The sequence below is a fragment of the Mastomys coucha genome, unplaced genomic scaffold, assembly GCF_008632895.1.
Source record: "Mastomys coucha isolate ucsf_1 unplaced genomic scaffold, UCSF_Mcou_1 pScaffold22, whole genome shotgun sequence".
Taxonomy (NCBI): domain Eukaryota; kingdom Metazoa; phylum Chordata; class Mammalia; order Rodentia; family Muridae; genus Mastomys; species Mastomys coucha.
The window spans coordinates 261,384,750-261,400,276 of NW_022196905.1; positions in this window are offsets into that span (position 1 = coordinate 261,384,750).

The following is a 15,527-nucleotide window of genomic DNA, read 5'->3' on the forward strand; positions in this document are numbered from 1 at the left end:
AATGCTTGAAGGGGAAGGATCAAAAGGTTATTATATTGTGACATTAGGCTGGAGAGAGAGTTCAGTGTTTAAGAGCACTTGTTGTTCTTGCAGAGAAACTAGGTTCAATTTTTAGCACCTATGTGGTGGCTTACAATCATCTGTAAGTCATGTTGCTAGGGATCCAAAAGCCCTTCTGACTTCTGCAGCTGCTAGGCACAAACAAGATGCACACACATGCATGTGGGCAAAACATTCATACACATAAAAAATTAAAAGTCTAAAAAATTATTTTAAAAATTGTAATATTTAAAATTTATTTGTAATTAAGATTTGAGAGTCATTCCATTTTACTAAATGCAGCTAATATCACCATTTGCTTTCTTGTTACAGGATAAAATTGAGGGTCTCTAGCATGCACTGAACAGAGCTATATCCCAACCCCATGGCCTCTGTCAGGCTGTCTTCACTGCAACTGCCATCAAGACCATCGTGCAGCCTCTCTGGCCCTTTATGAATCTGTTACAACCTCAGCTGCTACAATGAAATGGTTCTTACAGTTTTGACAATAGTCAAAACTTGACCATTTTGAGTTTTCGGGGTCTTTGAGACCAACCTATTTTCCCCATATTGTTAAGATGCTGAGTGTGCTGTGCACTCCAGGGTGTTGACAGTGTAGTAGGAGGTAACACTGGGCTGGAGGCAAGTCTTTCACACTCACTTGTCCTTGTTTGCTTTTCTGTTGCTGTGGCATGTACTATGACTAAAGGGGACTTAGGAGATAAAGAGAAAAGCAATCACCAAATGAAAGTAGGACAAACTCAAGAGTTTGTAGCAGAAACCATAAATAGATCAGTGGCTCTCAATCCTCCTGGTGTGACCCTGTAAAACAGTTCTTCATACTGTGGTGACCCCCAACCACAAAATTATTTGCATTGCTACTTCATAACTGCAATTTTGCTATTGTTATGAATTGTAATGTAAATGTTTTTGGAGACAGAGGTTTGCCAAAGTGGTCAAGATCCAAAGGGTGAGAATCACCTTTGAAAGAACATTGTTCTGACTTGCCCATAGCTTCTGCTTAATTGGCTTTCTGATACAGTCTAGGACATTCTGCCTAAAGACAGAACTAGCCACATCAGGGTGAGGCTTTCTTACATCAATTAGCAGTAAGAAAATGTCCCACAGACATGCCCACAGGCCAATCTGATTCAAGTCCTTAGTCTTAAATATTCTTTGAGAAATGGAGACATGCATGAAGCACCTCTGTTGTACATCAGAGTGGACTAGGCATCAGGAGAAGCATCTAATTGTGAGCGGACAGTTGAACTGGATTCTTGGAACCCAAGTTTTACTTAAAATTAGTAAGAAGTGGACATCTAGCAGTCAGACATTCCTCAGTGACTTGAGGCTTGATTCCTAGGTCCCTGCAGATAGCAGGTCCTTGGTGCTAGAGACCCTCTTCAGAGACAGCACAGTGTCTGCACAGAGCCTTGTCACACTCTTCCTGTCGTATTTGGGTAACTCTGGTACCTTAACAACACAGGTGTATAGTTGTTATGTGCTCTTTTGGGGAACAGTGATGAGAGAAAAGGCTTGTATGTGTTCAGTATGTGACCCATTTTATTTTTATACATTTTTCTACACACATGGAATCACATTCACAAAGAGTCAATAGTATTTTGTCAGAAGTGAGTAAGAGGAGACAATTATTTCAATGAAAACTGATTGTAGTTGCTGCCAATACTAAACTCTAAGCTTTAAGTAGAAGTAAACCTTTCTACTCTCTGCAAAGCCTGACAAAGTCTCCTAACTTAAAGGCACCATGCTGAGATCAAGGTGGAATCAAAGTGGCTGTTTTTAGCACCGTAGAATAAGAAATCTGCACAATTCAGTGGACCAAAAATTTCCAAGATAACCAATCTCACAATGCTAAAACTTTGCACACAGGGCAGGAGCAAACTAAAGTGGCTGAGCACAGGCTTTATACCAGCCACTGCCAAGGAAGACATGGCAATCCTGTAAGCCTCTCCTGCTGTATGTGTCTGTAATGAGTTAGGCTTTCTTCATATACCTCTAGCAAAACAGCTACACCCCCCACCCCCAACCAGTCAGCCAGAGACTGAAGACACAGAAAGTAATGCTACTCTTTCACTTTAATTTTATTACTGATATTCTGTAAAGTAATTAATTTTTAAACAAATATCCTTTACTATTCAAGTGTAATACCTTACTATTTTCAAGTCGACTAAATAATTTAATAGACTTTCCCTATATAAACTAAGCTCTCTGGAGTCTCCCTGGCTATGAGAAGGTAGTGAACACCAAGAAGCCTGTAACCAAGTCTGGCTGTCATGAGCACCATCCTAGACCTCCAAAGAAATGTAAAAAAGTGGTTTCATTCGAGAAGAAAATACTCATATATAGTTTTTTTAACCTCCAAGTATGGCAGTGCATACCTATAGTCCTAGCCTTCAGTCAGTAGAGGGAAGGGGAGCAGCTTCAATTTGAGGAGGCTTTCAAATTACAGAAATGACTATTTCTAAAAAATTAAAGAAAAAAATGAGAAGTTTGGAAAAGTGATTAACCACTGTATGACACTGGACAGAACTAACCAAAAGAGGAAGAAAGAAAAGAGGAGGAGCCCAGGCCATGCTAATGTTCACTCAGGACTAGGAAAGACTTTGGGAAGCTAGGTTAGGTTTCCCTAACCCTCTGTAGCAACAGCAAATTAAATACCCACATGCAAATGGGACCTGGCTTCCACCTCACATCTCATACACAATCTTTGCCAAACAGAGGAGAGATAGAAACATCAAGAGTACAACTATATTAAGAGAGAGCAATATAAAAAAAACAGCCTTCAAATCTAAAATCTATGTAAGAAATGTCTACTGAGTGGTGGCACATGCCTTTAATTCCAGCACTTGGGAGGCAGAGTATAACAAGTATAACATGACCACATATAAATACTGCCAACACTAACTCTGAAAGAAATAAGGGTATAGATGGAACTTCTCAATTTCACTAACAAGAAAATAAAAATGGAAAACAAAACAATATACTGAGTATTGGTAAAGACACAGTAAAGTTATCTATACAGAATTACAAATCAATAAAATAAATCTGTCACCAGCTACTCCTACTAAATATATCCCATAAGCCAGTGGTTTGATTGAAAATCCATTAAAAGGAAATGTCAGTACAATGTAAGCATCAAGAGACAGTGCTGAGCCGGGCAGTGGTGGCTCACGCCTTTAATCCCAGCACTTGGGAGGCAGAGGCAGGCGGATTTCTGAGTTGGAGGCCAGACTGGTCTACAGAGTGAGTCCCAGGACAAGCAGGGCTACACAGAGAAACCCTGTCTCAAAAAAAACAAAAAACAGAGAGAGGGTGGGGGAGGGAGGGAGAGGGAGGGTGGGAGGGAGGGGGAAGGTGGGAGAGCAAGAGCTGAGTGTCCCTAAAGGCTCCACCCGGAGCGGGCATAGTGGCGCACACCTTTCATCCTAGTGAGCGGGAGGCAGAGGCTGGCAGATCTCTGATTTGGGGGCCAGCCTGGTCTCTACACAACACTAGAGCTACATAATAAAACCTTGTTTCGAAACAAAACAAAGCAACAACAAAAGGTCCAAACTGGTATCATGCTACCACAAAGATATCAGAGAATACTAAACAGCAAGAAAACAAAGGAAATATGAAATTAATCGTGGAATGAAGTTGAAGTCCACTGAGATGACTTCTGAACTGAGCCCAGTGTTTAAGGGGAAATTTGACTGGGATATGGCAGGTGGGGCAGTGGTCTGGGACTGGATTATAAAGATTTCTAAAGCAAAGGTTATACATGTGTTTCCACTTTCTAGAACTGTGTTTCACTTAATTGATAAAAGCTAGATAATTGCATGTCACTGTAGACAAGTACGAAACAACAAAAAGCTGAATAAGCAATGCTGAAAGGTGGCACCTAGCACACTGGACACCAGAGGGTAGAAGGAGCTGAGGATAATGACCTTGCAGCCAGACCGGTTTCCCCTCAAGTGACTGGTTATCTTGTGTTCATACTGGGAACCACAGTCACATGGAAACAATATGAGCCCAATTCAAGACTACACGACGTTCAGAGTCAAACCTGTACAAAGCATGCAATGGGCAACAGGTACCTTTCACCCTTGATAAGACAGAAAGACAACTCTGAAGAGCTGGGAAGGACTGGGGATAAAAAGAAGAGCAGAAATCAGATCAGAAAAGACTATGTGAAAAGACAGAAATACAGGCACATGTGTTAAAGGTGTGATGCAATGACTAAAAATAGTAATCTCAGGAAAACATGGAAAACAGATCAAGGGCAGTGAGTCAGCAGATATCCTTCACAGCTTAGCAACAGAGCAATGAGCACCTGGAAATGAGAGAGGGGAGGCAAAACACAAATCCAGAGGCAGGCTGGAAGGAGGCAGTAGATGCTAACACCCCGCTGTGCTGAAGGCAAATGGACAGACCCTTAAGGAGATATCAGTTCACAGCCAACCATTAACTCACTGACTATAAACACATGAACAAGGAAATCAATGTTGTACATAGGGGAAACTTGGAACACTTTTCCTGAGCACTATGGAATTCTGAGGACAGATGTACAATGGAGTGCTGTCTCTAATACCAAGGGAAGAAGAAAGTTCAGAAAGAGGGTACAGCCTAAAGACTACTCAGAGAAGTGGAGGACTGCTTACAGTAACAGGAAATCTAGACATAAAAGGGAAGTTCACTACAGCCCATCTCTGTAATCCATTAGGCTATAGAGCAAAAGCCACACAACAGTAAAATCCATACAGAAAAGGCACTTGACAAAAGTTCATGAAGAAACCCTCAGCAAAATAGCCATAAGAGTAGCCTAGCTGGGCGGTAGTGGCGCAAGCCTTTAATCCCAGCACTTGGGAGGCAGAGGCAGGTGGATTTCTGAGTTCTAGGCCAGCCTGGTCTACAGAGTGAGTTCCAGGACAGCCAGGGCTATACAGAGAAACCCGTTTCTGTCTCGGAAAAAAAAAAAAAAAAAAAAAAAAAAAAAAGAATAGCCTAGATTCTCTGTGGAATACTTTCAAGGACAACTACACACAAGCTAATGGTGAGAGCTAACTAGTTTCTTTCTGCAGTTGGTGAGGCAGCAGACATCATCATCCTCCGTCTCCCTGTTCTGTTTCTATCACCACTGCTGATAGATAACACTATTCTGAATAGTATGCATGAAGAACAAATTTTTTTTAAAAAGTATTACTACTTACAAACAACTCAGCTGCCTATGTAGAAAAAAATAATCACAAGGAATCCATCCTGGAAATAACAGTTCAGCAGGACAGTAGAATACAAGACCAAGGCAGAAAATTCCATTGTTGCTACATACCTATCAGTATCAGGCAAGCAGAAAAAAAGGGTCCGACCAATATGAAAACACAAGATTTAAGTGCAGAAAGACATTTTGTCTAACTGGTTGGTTTTCTGGGGCAAGGTTTTGCAATGTATCTTAGACTAGCCTCAAACCTGCAATCCATCCTCCTACCTTGGTCTCACAAGTGCTGAGATTTAAAAAAAAAAAATAATAAGTAAAAGGAGAAAATCCTTTTCTCCTAGGAAAACTGGAGGTAAGAAAAATTCCTAATTAGATGACACCCAAAGCAGAACCTAAAGAGCAAAAAGAAAAAAGAAAAAAAAAATTAGTATGCTAGCTTAAAATTTCAACCTATTGCTCTATGAAAAACTTGGTGTAAAGGATTAAAAGATGAAGTGTGAACAAGGAAGGCCATGTATAGAGCCAGGGTCAGAGAGCAGACTTGTAAGCACAGTGAAAACAAACAGTAAAAGCAATCCAACTAAGAATAAGGGAAAGGGGGCTGGAGAGATGGCTCAGTGTGTTAAGATCACTGTCTGCTCTCCTGAAGGTCCTGAGTTCAAATCCCAGCAAACCACATGGTGGCTCACGGCCATCCATAACGGAATCTGATGCCCTATTCTGGAATGTCTGAAGACAAGCTACAGTGTACTTATATATAACAAATAAATAAATCTTTAAAAAAAAAAAAAGAATAGGGGAAAGGAACACAGACGTGCTGGCTAGTTTAGTTTAATTTGACACCAGCTAGAGGGAACCTAAACTGAGAAAATGCCTCTATAAAATCTGGTTGTGTAGCATTTTCTTTTCTTTTCTTTTCTTTTTTTTCCTTTTTCTTCTTTTTAGTTTGGGATATGACCTTTATTGAGATTATCCACCAGAGTGGAAATAATGTCTGTACAAAACCAAATGTTTGTTACTATAACTTCTGCAGCACAATTAAAATCCAAACAGATTTTTAAAAACAGTCAACTCAATCCAACTACTTCAGAATCAATAGCTTCTTTGAACCCACAGTAATTAGTGATTGATAGGGGGTGCCCAAGCCCTTTGAGAGCCCAGACCACACTGGGTTCTATAGGAAAGCAGGCAGAATAGGTAAGCTATGAGAAGCAATGCAGCACCCCTCCATGTCTCCATCAGCTTCTACTTCCAGGACCCTGCCCTACTTGAGTTCCTGGGAAGAAAACCCAGTCAACAAAGTGCTTGTCCTCTGAGTACAAAGAGTTGGGGTTGATCCTCATGGCATGTGCTCTTAAACAAACAGACAGACAAACAAACAAGCAAACAGGCATGCTTTTGTAATCTCAGCACCCATGGAGTAGAGAGACAGGCAGATTTCTGGGGCTTGTTAGCTAGCCAGTCTAGTTTACACGTTCAGTTCCAGGTCGGTGGACTGTGTGTGCTGGAGTAACAAATACCCAATGTTTCCCTCAGGCCTCTCTAGATGCATCTGAACAAACACACATGTACACATACACATGAAACCACGAGACTAGCAGTGTGGGCACTACACCACACTCAACTGTACTCCTGGGCAAGTTAGTCAGAAAATAGAACCTTGTGTCCATACAAAGACCTACCACAGACATAGTTTTCACAATAATTATAGCAGCAGAACTCCAACAGCTATCCCAACAATGTCCTTCAAGTCAGTTCACACTACTGTTCTCTTCATCAATACAAAGGAACAACCAACCCTCACATGCTATGACACAGCTACAGTGTGCACACAGCATGGTATCTGAGGAGGCCTCTGACGGAATCTCCTAGTGGGCTTTAAACAAAGAGCACAGCACAGTGTTGCTGGTGGGAGATACATGGGGTCCTACTGTTCTTGTATTGTCTTAGGTGTCTGTTTCCAAATTCAAAGTTAAAAAAAGATAGAGAACAAACACAGAAGATAAGAAAACTTCTAGGTGACTGTTTTGATTTTAGTGGTAGTTTCTCAACTATCAATATTTTCTAAACTCCACCAAACTAAAGTTTTTAAATGAGGACATTTTATGAATGAGAACTATAATTTAGTAATGCTGTTAAGACTTGACTAGTGGGGCTGGAGAGATGGTTCAGTGGTTAAGAGCACTGACTACTCTTCTGAAGGTCCTGAGTTCGAATCCCAGCAACCACAAGGTAATGAAATCTGAGGCCCTCTTCTGGTGTGTCTGAAGACAGCTACAGTGTACTTAGATATAATAAATCTTTAGGTTGGAGCAAGCAACCTTCATTCCCAGCAACCACATGATGGCTCACAACCATCAGTACAGCTACAGTGTACTCACAGACATAAAAAAATTAAAAAAAAAAAATTAAAGGACTTGACTAGTAACATTAAAAATTTAATTCTATAAAAAGAGTGCACATAGTAAACCTCAAATGTCTTACATGATTTAGACAGTAAACACTGAGATGAAGCAAGAAGACCACAAGTTCAAGGTCAGTGTCTCAGTCAGCTTTCCAAAGCAAAGATCTCTACTACTTCTTTAGCACTTCTTTACTACTCCTGTCTCCTGTCATGCTATCCATGATGAGAATGAACTAAGATTCTGGAACTGTAAGCAAGGCAGAGTGGTAAAAAGTTCTAAACAAAGCCTTAATCAAATATCTTACTACACATCTACAATGTAATATACCCATGGGGCTGAGTGAGGTCCTCATGCCAAGGAAACACAGTGCTCTTTGGGATAGGAAGAAGATCACAGTGTCCAGGAAAAGTAACTTTTATTTACCTGATGTAACTGTTGTCTACAAGGCTTAATCCCTTCACTGCTAACCTAGGCCTAATCCTGGAAGCTTCTAGCCTCCTCCGTACAATCTTATGTAGGCCTAGTATGTTTTCAGAGTCAGAGATTTACTGCTGAATATGCTCGCCCTTTCTAGTTCTTTCTGAACGCTTGCTGGCTAGTTTTTAGCTCAGCTGTTCTAGCACAACCTCCACTCCCAGCCGACTATTTTAATCTGACTTCTCTGAGCTTCTCCTGAATTGTTCTAACCTTCTGGCCTGCTCTGCCTTCACCTTCATGTAGCTTGTTCTCTCTCTCTGCAGCCTGTCCTTGTACAACTCTTCCAGTAAACAGCCTCCTTTCTGCACTGCTTCCCTTTCTTCTCTCTTCTCGTGAGAGTTGGGTATATCCTATTCTGTCAAATCTTTCTGACTTGTCACTGCCTGCCACTCAATTAGACATGAGTGCTTCCTTCTACAAACTAAATTTACCTTCGTTATTTGGGATTAAAGGTGTGTGCTAAGGGCTGAGCCACACAACTAGAAACAATCTGTTTTCAGTAAATAACACAATCTCAGGGTTCACTGTGTGATCAAATATCCTGAAACAGTGCCTTTTGAAACCTGTATCAGATACTACATAGCATCATTCTGAAAATTCAACAACATTCCAAATCATTCTGCTCCTTAATAATAAGTTATAAAAGTTAGTCTGTAGTTAAATGCAGGAAGGAGGAACTGCAGTGGGCAGTGCTAAGGAATCTGTGGACATGCTTAACTGCAGCTCCAGTGAGTACTTATTCAATACAATAACTTGGTTCTTCAGCTCTAGTTTCCTATGGCTTGAGGGGGGGGGGACCTAAAGCACGCATACATGTACAAACAAAGGTGTGCAATTTCTCTTTGCAGGAATGGTAGTGTTCCTGGTTGCATTACAATTATTATTCTGGAACTTCTAAGAATGTCATGTGACATCAACCAAATGAATGCCCTTTAAAGCTCTGATACTTAGGAGTGACAAGGTACAGATGGGAGGACAGCAGATAGGAACTATCTGCCTCAGCGGTGTTATCAGGTTTAAAGCTTGCTATGTTATTTAGGAATCCCAGAATGCTAAGGTCTGGACATTCCAGGGTGGACTCAGGAGCAGAAGCCACTCGGCATTTTCCTTGCTCAGTAACAGAAAACCAAGTTGATTCTTAGCGTCACTTATAAGAAGATTCTTTTTCCTAATCAAATTTGTTTCTAAACTTCCTACTGTGATAGTTCACAGAAAAAAATGCCAGTGTCATGCTCCTTGACCTATGACATACCTAAGGCACCTCCTCCTAACACATCATAGCCTCTCTTGTTTAGACTCTGGAAAGGCTAGACAGCTCTCTAATGGACAACCAAGTCTCAGAGAACACCATACTACCCCCCACACACACACACAGAGACAGCCCCGGGACAATAATGGCATGTGCTCTTCAGGAGTGACCAATCTCACAGGCTTCCTTATGTCTAACTTTTATTTATTTTTAAGATTTATTTATTTATGCACATAAGTACTCTATTTGCACGTATGTCTGCATGACAGAAGAGGGCATCACATCCCACTATAGAATGGTTGTGAGCCACCAAGTGGTGCTGGGAATTGAACTGAGGACATTCAGAACAGCAGCTAACACTCTTTAAAAAAAAAAAAAGATTTATTTAATGCACGTGACACACATCAGAAGAAGGCATCGGATCCCACTTCAGATGGTTGTGAGCCACCATGTGGTTACTGGGGCTTGAACTCAGGACCTCTGGAAGGGCAGTCAGTGACTTATACTGAGCCATCTCTCCAACCCAGCAGCTAGTACTCTTAACCACTGAGCCATCTCTCTAGCCTGACTTCTAATTTTTATAGACAGGAACATGTTTCTCTTGGAGCGACACATAATAAAAAGGTACTCCATACACAAAGTATGATAACGCCAAAGAGGTATGGCAGAAAGAGTGGCAGGCAAACAGAAGAGTCGTGGGCTGAGTTGGGTGTCTCTGGGTTCGGGCCTGAGCATAGTGCTCCCAGAGGCAATGACCTGATCTGGAGGCCATAAGCCATCAGTGGTCAAGACACCTGGCTTTGCTCTTCCTGCTTTACTGGTAGATAGAGTGATTTACAACAGAGACAAGTACTGCCTTCCCGGCTTACTTATAAACAATGTACTGCTAAAGAAGCTCCACTTTCTTTCTATTCTTATCTTCTATTGAAGAACTCTAGTTACCACAACAGGTTCTAAAATTCTGAACCTAATGATGTCTAGAACAGAATCCCTGGCCCTTTCCAACACAACACTATTAGAGGTCCTCTGGGGCCTCTCTCACAAAGATACAGACCAGCCACCACAGTTGAATCCAAACTCTTTAGTCATTGCTGGGCTTTTTAGTCCAGCATTATTTTTAGCATGTTAACCATACATTAATCGAGCAGCCTTAAGTTTCCAGGAATATTGAATACAAAAGATGTAGAGTTGTCACATACCTTTACCTCAAACATGCAGTCTCTACATGGTCCAGCTGTTACTGCTAATGCCCAGTGTTCATTATCTACACCAGGGTTCACACTGAGTGCTAAATGCTCTGTAATTTTGAAATACATACAATCATTTATATCCACTATTACCGCATACCATATAGTCCCATTTCACTGCTCTACACATCCTCTGTGGCTCTGCCCATCCACCTCTGCCTGCTCCGCACCTGGCAGCTGTGTACCAGCTTTGCTTTCCTCAGGATTCACAGAACTAGAACCCTATATCATGTTGCCTTTTCTTTTAGGAAGGAAGGAAAGAAGGAAGGAAGGAAGGGAGGGAGGGAGGGAGGGAGGGAGGAAGAAAGGAATGAGGGAAGGAAGAAGGAAGGAGGGAGGGAAGGAGGGAAGAAAGGAAGGAAGAAATTCTTTTTTGTAAATTTCTTGTGTTTATGTTGGAGGTGTACACACAGGCCACTCCACATGTGTGGAGGTCAGAAGTCAGTTCTTTCCTTCTACTATCGGTACTGGAGATTCAACATAGGTCATCAGTCTCAGTCACAAGTGCACTTAACAGCAGAGTCATGACATCAATGCCCCCGAGATGGGTTTCTTTTGCTTTGTAATATACAGGTGTGGTTCTGCTGTGGTTAAAACTAGTTTGTTTTTTAGCAATGAAAGAATATTCTATTGTCTGACCATGTCACTGTTTATCCATTCACTCACTGAATCTCGGCTGCTTCCAATTTTGGCAATTAAGAAGAAAGCAGCTCTCCCAAAAGTCAATTATCGGAACAGAAAATACTGGAAGGCTCCATCATCACATGAAGAACGTCATTCTGTTAACTTGCCTGTGTGAACTTCTGCCTGTGCAGTGTGTTGCAAACAGAGACACCCTTTTTCTCATTATGAGATACAAGTTTTGAAAAACAATGGCTGGTTTGCTATCAGAAATGTTTAGTTCTCTCCAGGATCAGAATCACACCCCTATCTCGTGTGGTGCTCTCAGTGAGCCTTCCAGTACTCACTCAGGCAGGAACAGGATAGGAACTGACCCTAGTGTGTGAGTTACTAATGCTGCTGGACTGCTGGCCTCAACTTCATTCAGGCTACAAAACAGAAAGGAAAGTTTAAGATGTCTGTCTAAAGGTAACTTTTAATTCCTATTCCACACAGAAGCTGTGTTTCTATGCTGATCCAGTCTCCCCAGTCACTTCTAGCATGCTCAAAAATGAATCGCCCATGGCAATGGCTCAGTAAACCGCACACAAGGACTCACTACAACACATTAGATTTTAGATTCTAAACAAGATGGTGGGCTCTGTGGGCTGCCACATACCAGAATGCTGTAGTGAAGTCAGGCAGACAGGGCTGGCTGAGAGTTCTGCATCTTCAAGGAGTGTTCTCAACACTTAAAAGACAGTTTAGTTTTGGAAAGAAGTTAACAACACTAGGATGGGAGCGAATACAGACCCAAGAATGGGACTTTTACAAAGACAGGCTTATTTGAATTTCTGTATTTTCACTAAACATATCAGTTCATATAATCTGATTTGATTACAGAAAATAAGTACTGTAGTTTTAAGTGCATTAACCATATCTAGATTGTACAACATTTCATGCTTACAAATAATTTCTCCCAGTTCTTCCAGGCTAGAGCGATGGTTCAGCAGTTAAGAGCATTGACTGCTCTTCTGAAGGTCCTGAGTTCAAATCCCAGCAACCACATGGTGGCTCACAAACATCTGTAATGAGATCTGACTCCCTCTTCTGGTGTGTCTGAAGATAGCTACAGTGTACTTATATGTAATAAATAAATCTTAAAAAAAATTTTCCCCCCAGATGATGTGGATAGAACTATTTCATAGAGAGAAATGAGAGTCTCAGAGGAAAACTGGCATCTAGCAGCCAGAACCAGGAGGCCACAGCATGCACAATAGCCACACAGTTCATTTCTGTCTGTTGGAAGCTCCTTCACACTCCACAGTCCAATGCCATACTAAGAATCAAAACAACCCTGAGGCAAACAAATTCCAAAGTTCAAAAGTCCAAGGTGCCAAAACCGCATGGTATTTATAAGTATAAAAGCACTGATTTTTACAAATATTTCAGAAATCTAGAGAGTACCTGAGGAATTATATCTTGAGGTTTCCATAAAAGAACTGTAACAGCTATTCTAGGTTGTCAACCTGTCTACACCTGGAATTAACTAAAACCCAATGACTGGGCACACCTGTGAAGGATTTTTTCCTAATTAAAGCATTTGATGCGGGAAGACCCACTTCTAATCCAGACCTTTGAGGTGGGGAGATGCACCTTTAATCTGGGCCACACATTCTGCTGGCAACTGGTATAAAGGACACAAAGGAAGAAGCCTGCTTTCTGTCTGCCTGTTTGTTCTTGCTCTCACTAGCCAGTCCATTCTTTCGCGGACATTATGGCCCACTTCTTCAGGATTCTGGCCTATATTCAACTCTTGCTGAGACACCCAAGGTTCTCTAAAGGATCAGAATTTATAAAATGAGATGTTCCCCTCCCCCACCAGAAAAGGATATGAAATGGATGTCCTGCTTTATCATATTCTACTAAACAGGGTCTCTCGTTGAACCTGGAGCTGAACTAGAGGTCAACAAGGCCCAGCAATCCTCCTCTGTCCCTACACACTGCTGAAGTTACAGCAAGTCTCAGCTTTCTACATAGTTTCTGGAGTCAAACAAATCCTCATGCTTGTACAGCAAGTGCTCTTAAGTACTGAGCACTCCAACTCCTCTAACGTTTTCTTTAAAACAAGTTCAGCACAAAGAAAACATAAGAAATAGCACAAACCATAAGAGCTAATGCATGGCTAATGTTCAGTGCACACACTCATCCACTATTGTTTCTTCTTCTACTTCCAGTTTTCCTACTTTGACTCTCATCATTCAAAGGCTACATACTATATGGACCCTCATGCTTTTATGACTTAACTATAGGTGCTCTATAATAACTGTGGTAAGATGTGTAATGTCTGAAAATTACCCATTCTCTTGTTAACTTCACAACTTTTTTTTTTCTTTTTTCTTTTTGGTTTTTCGAGACAGGGTTTCTCTGTATAGCCCTGGCTGTCCTGGAACTCACTCTGTAGACCAGGCTGGCCTCGAACTCAGAAATCCGCCTGCCTCTGCCTCCCAAGTGCTGGGATTAAAGGCGTGCGCCACCACCCGGCAACTTCACAACTTTTGTTACTACAAATGAATAGTATGGTAAATTCTTGTGCACTTCTTGGTGTGTGTGTGGGGGGGGGGGAGGTGTGTGCATATACGTGTGGAGATCAGAATTCAACTTCCAGCATATTCCTCTACTGCTCTCGACCTTACTTTTGAGACATCTGTCACTGGACCTGGAACTTACTCAGCTACACTGCCCAGTCGGTGAGACTGTTTTGACCCACCACCATACCTGTTTTTCCCACTTCAGACCAGAACAAATGTCTGTTACTACAAATTTCTTTTACTATAAATTTACCAAATAAATAAAGGAAGGAAGGAAGGAAGGAAGGAAGGAAGGAAGGAAGGAAGGAAGCAAGCAAGTTTGTAATCTCAGCCCTCTCTCTATGCTGAGATAAGAGTCACAGGCATTCTGGAAACAGCCTGGGCTACAGAGTTCTAAGGCAGCCTCAGAAGCACTAGTAAAACCGGAAGACAGGAGGTGGTGGACTAATCAACAGGAAAGGGAACTCTGCAAAGAGTCGGTGGAATGTGACCAAGAAAGTAATAATGAATAACTTTAAACAAGAGTTACAAATTCAAGTGAAGCTCTCTCCATGGTAAAAATAACTAAGGCGAGGGGTAAATCAGAGTGCAGAGTTCTAAAAATACCCAGATTATATAGGATACGGAAAGCTGGGTATGGTAGCACATGACGTTAATCCCAACACTCAGCAGGGAGAGGCAGGTGGGTGTCTGTGAGTTCGAGGCCAGCTTTGGTCTGCATAGTGAGTTCAAGGATGGCCAGGGCTACAGAGAGACCGGGGCAGGAGGAGGGAGGGATTGACCCTGATTTTTAAAAAAAAGGGGGGGTGGGGAGGGAAGCAGATGCAAAGCTTTTCAGGATGGACCCAGAGCATTTACCCAATCCTCAGGGAGTTTACAACCAACAAAGTTTTAAAAAAATCATTTCGTCTTAAAGTATGTAGCCAAGTGGGGATTACTAGATGACAGCCAAATGACGCATGGAAAGAAAAATCTACTTTTCAAATCCAATTACATATAGGTTATAATTTTATTACTGTATATACAGATGAAGGTAGTTATAATACAGAAATGACACCAAATTTCTTTAATATATATAACCAAGGAATTATAACCCATAGTCAAGCAGCTCGAAGAAAATGTTGTTTATATGAAATATTGCTCCCGAAATTTGAGGTTTCCATGGTAAAGGGCTCAAATCCAGTTTTTCACCGATAGTTGGATGGCACCAGCTAACAAATGATATTGCTTCTGCTGCAAGTGTGGGAAGTAGAAGAGCGGAAACAGTCTCAGGGCTCTACTTCTCATTGCACTAAATACACAGCAAGGCATCTTGACTAGGTGAAGTAATCAGGCAATCAAATCAAAAGAAAGCAGATGCTTTAGGAAACATAGCAAATGACAGATCCTCACAGGTCAGAGGGATGTGTGTCCTCCTGTGAACAGATGCTACAAGCAGCACCCAGGCCTTCCAGAAGGACTGTGTGGGCTGCCAGGCTTGTCGTTATAGCAACAGTTCTAAGCATATGTGCAGTGACACCAGCTGATTTCTGAAAGCTGCAAATAGAAGATAATGGCATTAAAATAAAAAAGATTTCCAGAGTAAAGTAAAGATCACCACCCATTCCCTCCTCTCTCCAGCCTACACTATTCTCTAGACATCATTGTTCAGCAGAGCAATAGCATGAAGACAAATGCAGTCTGCAGCCCCACAAGTCATCTGCA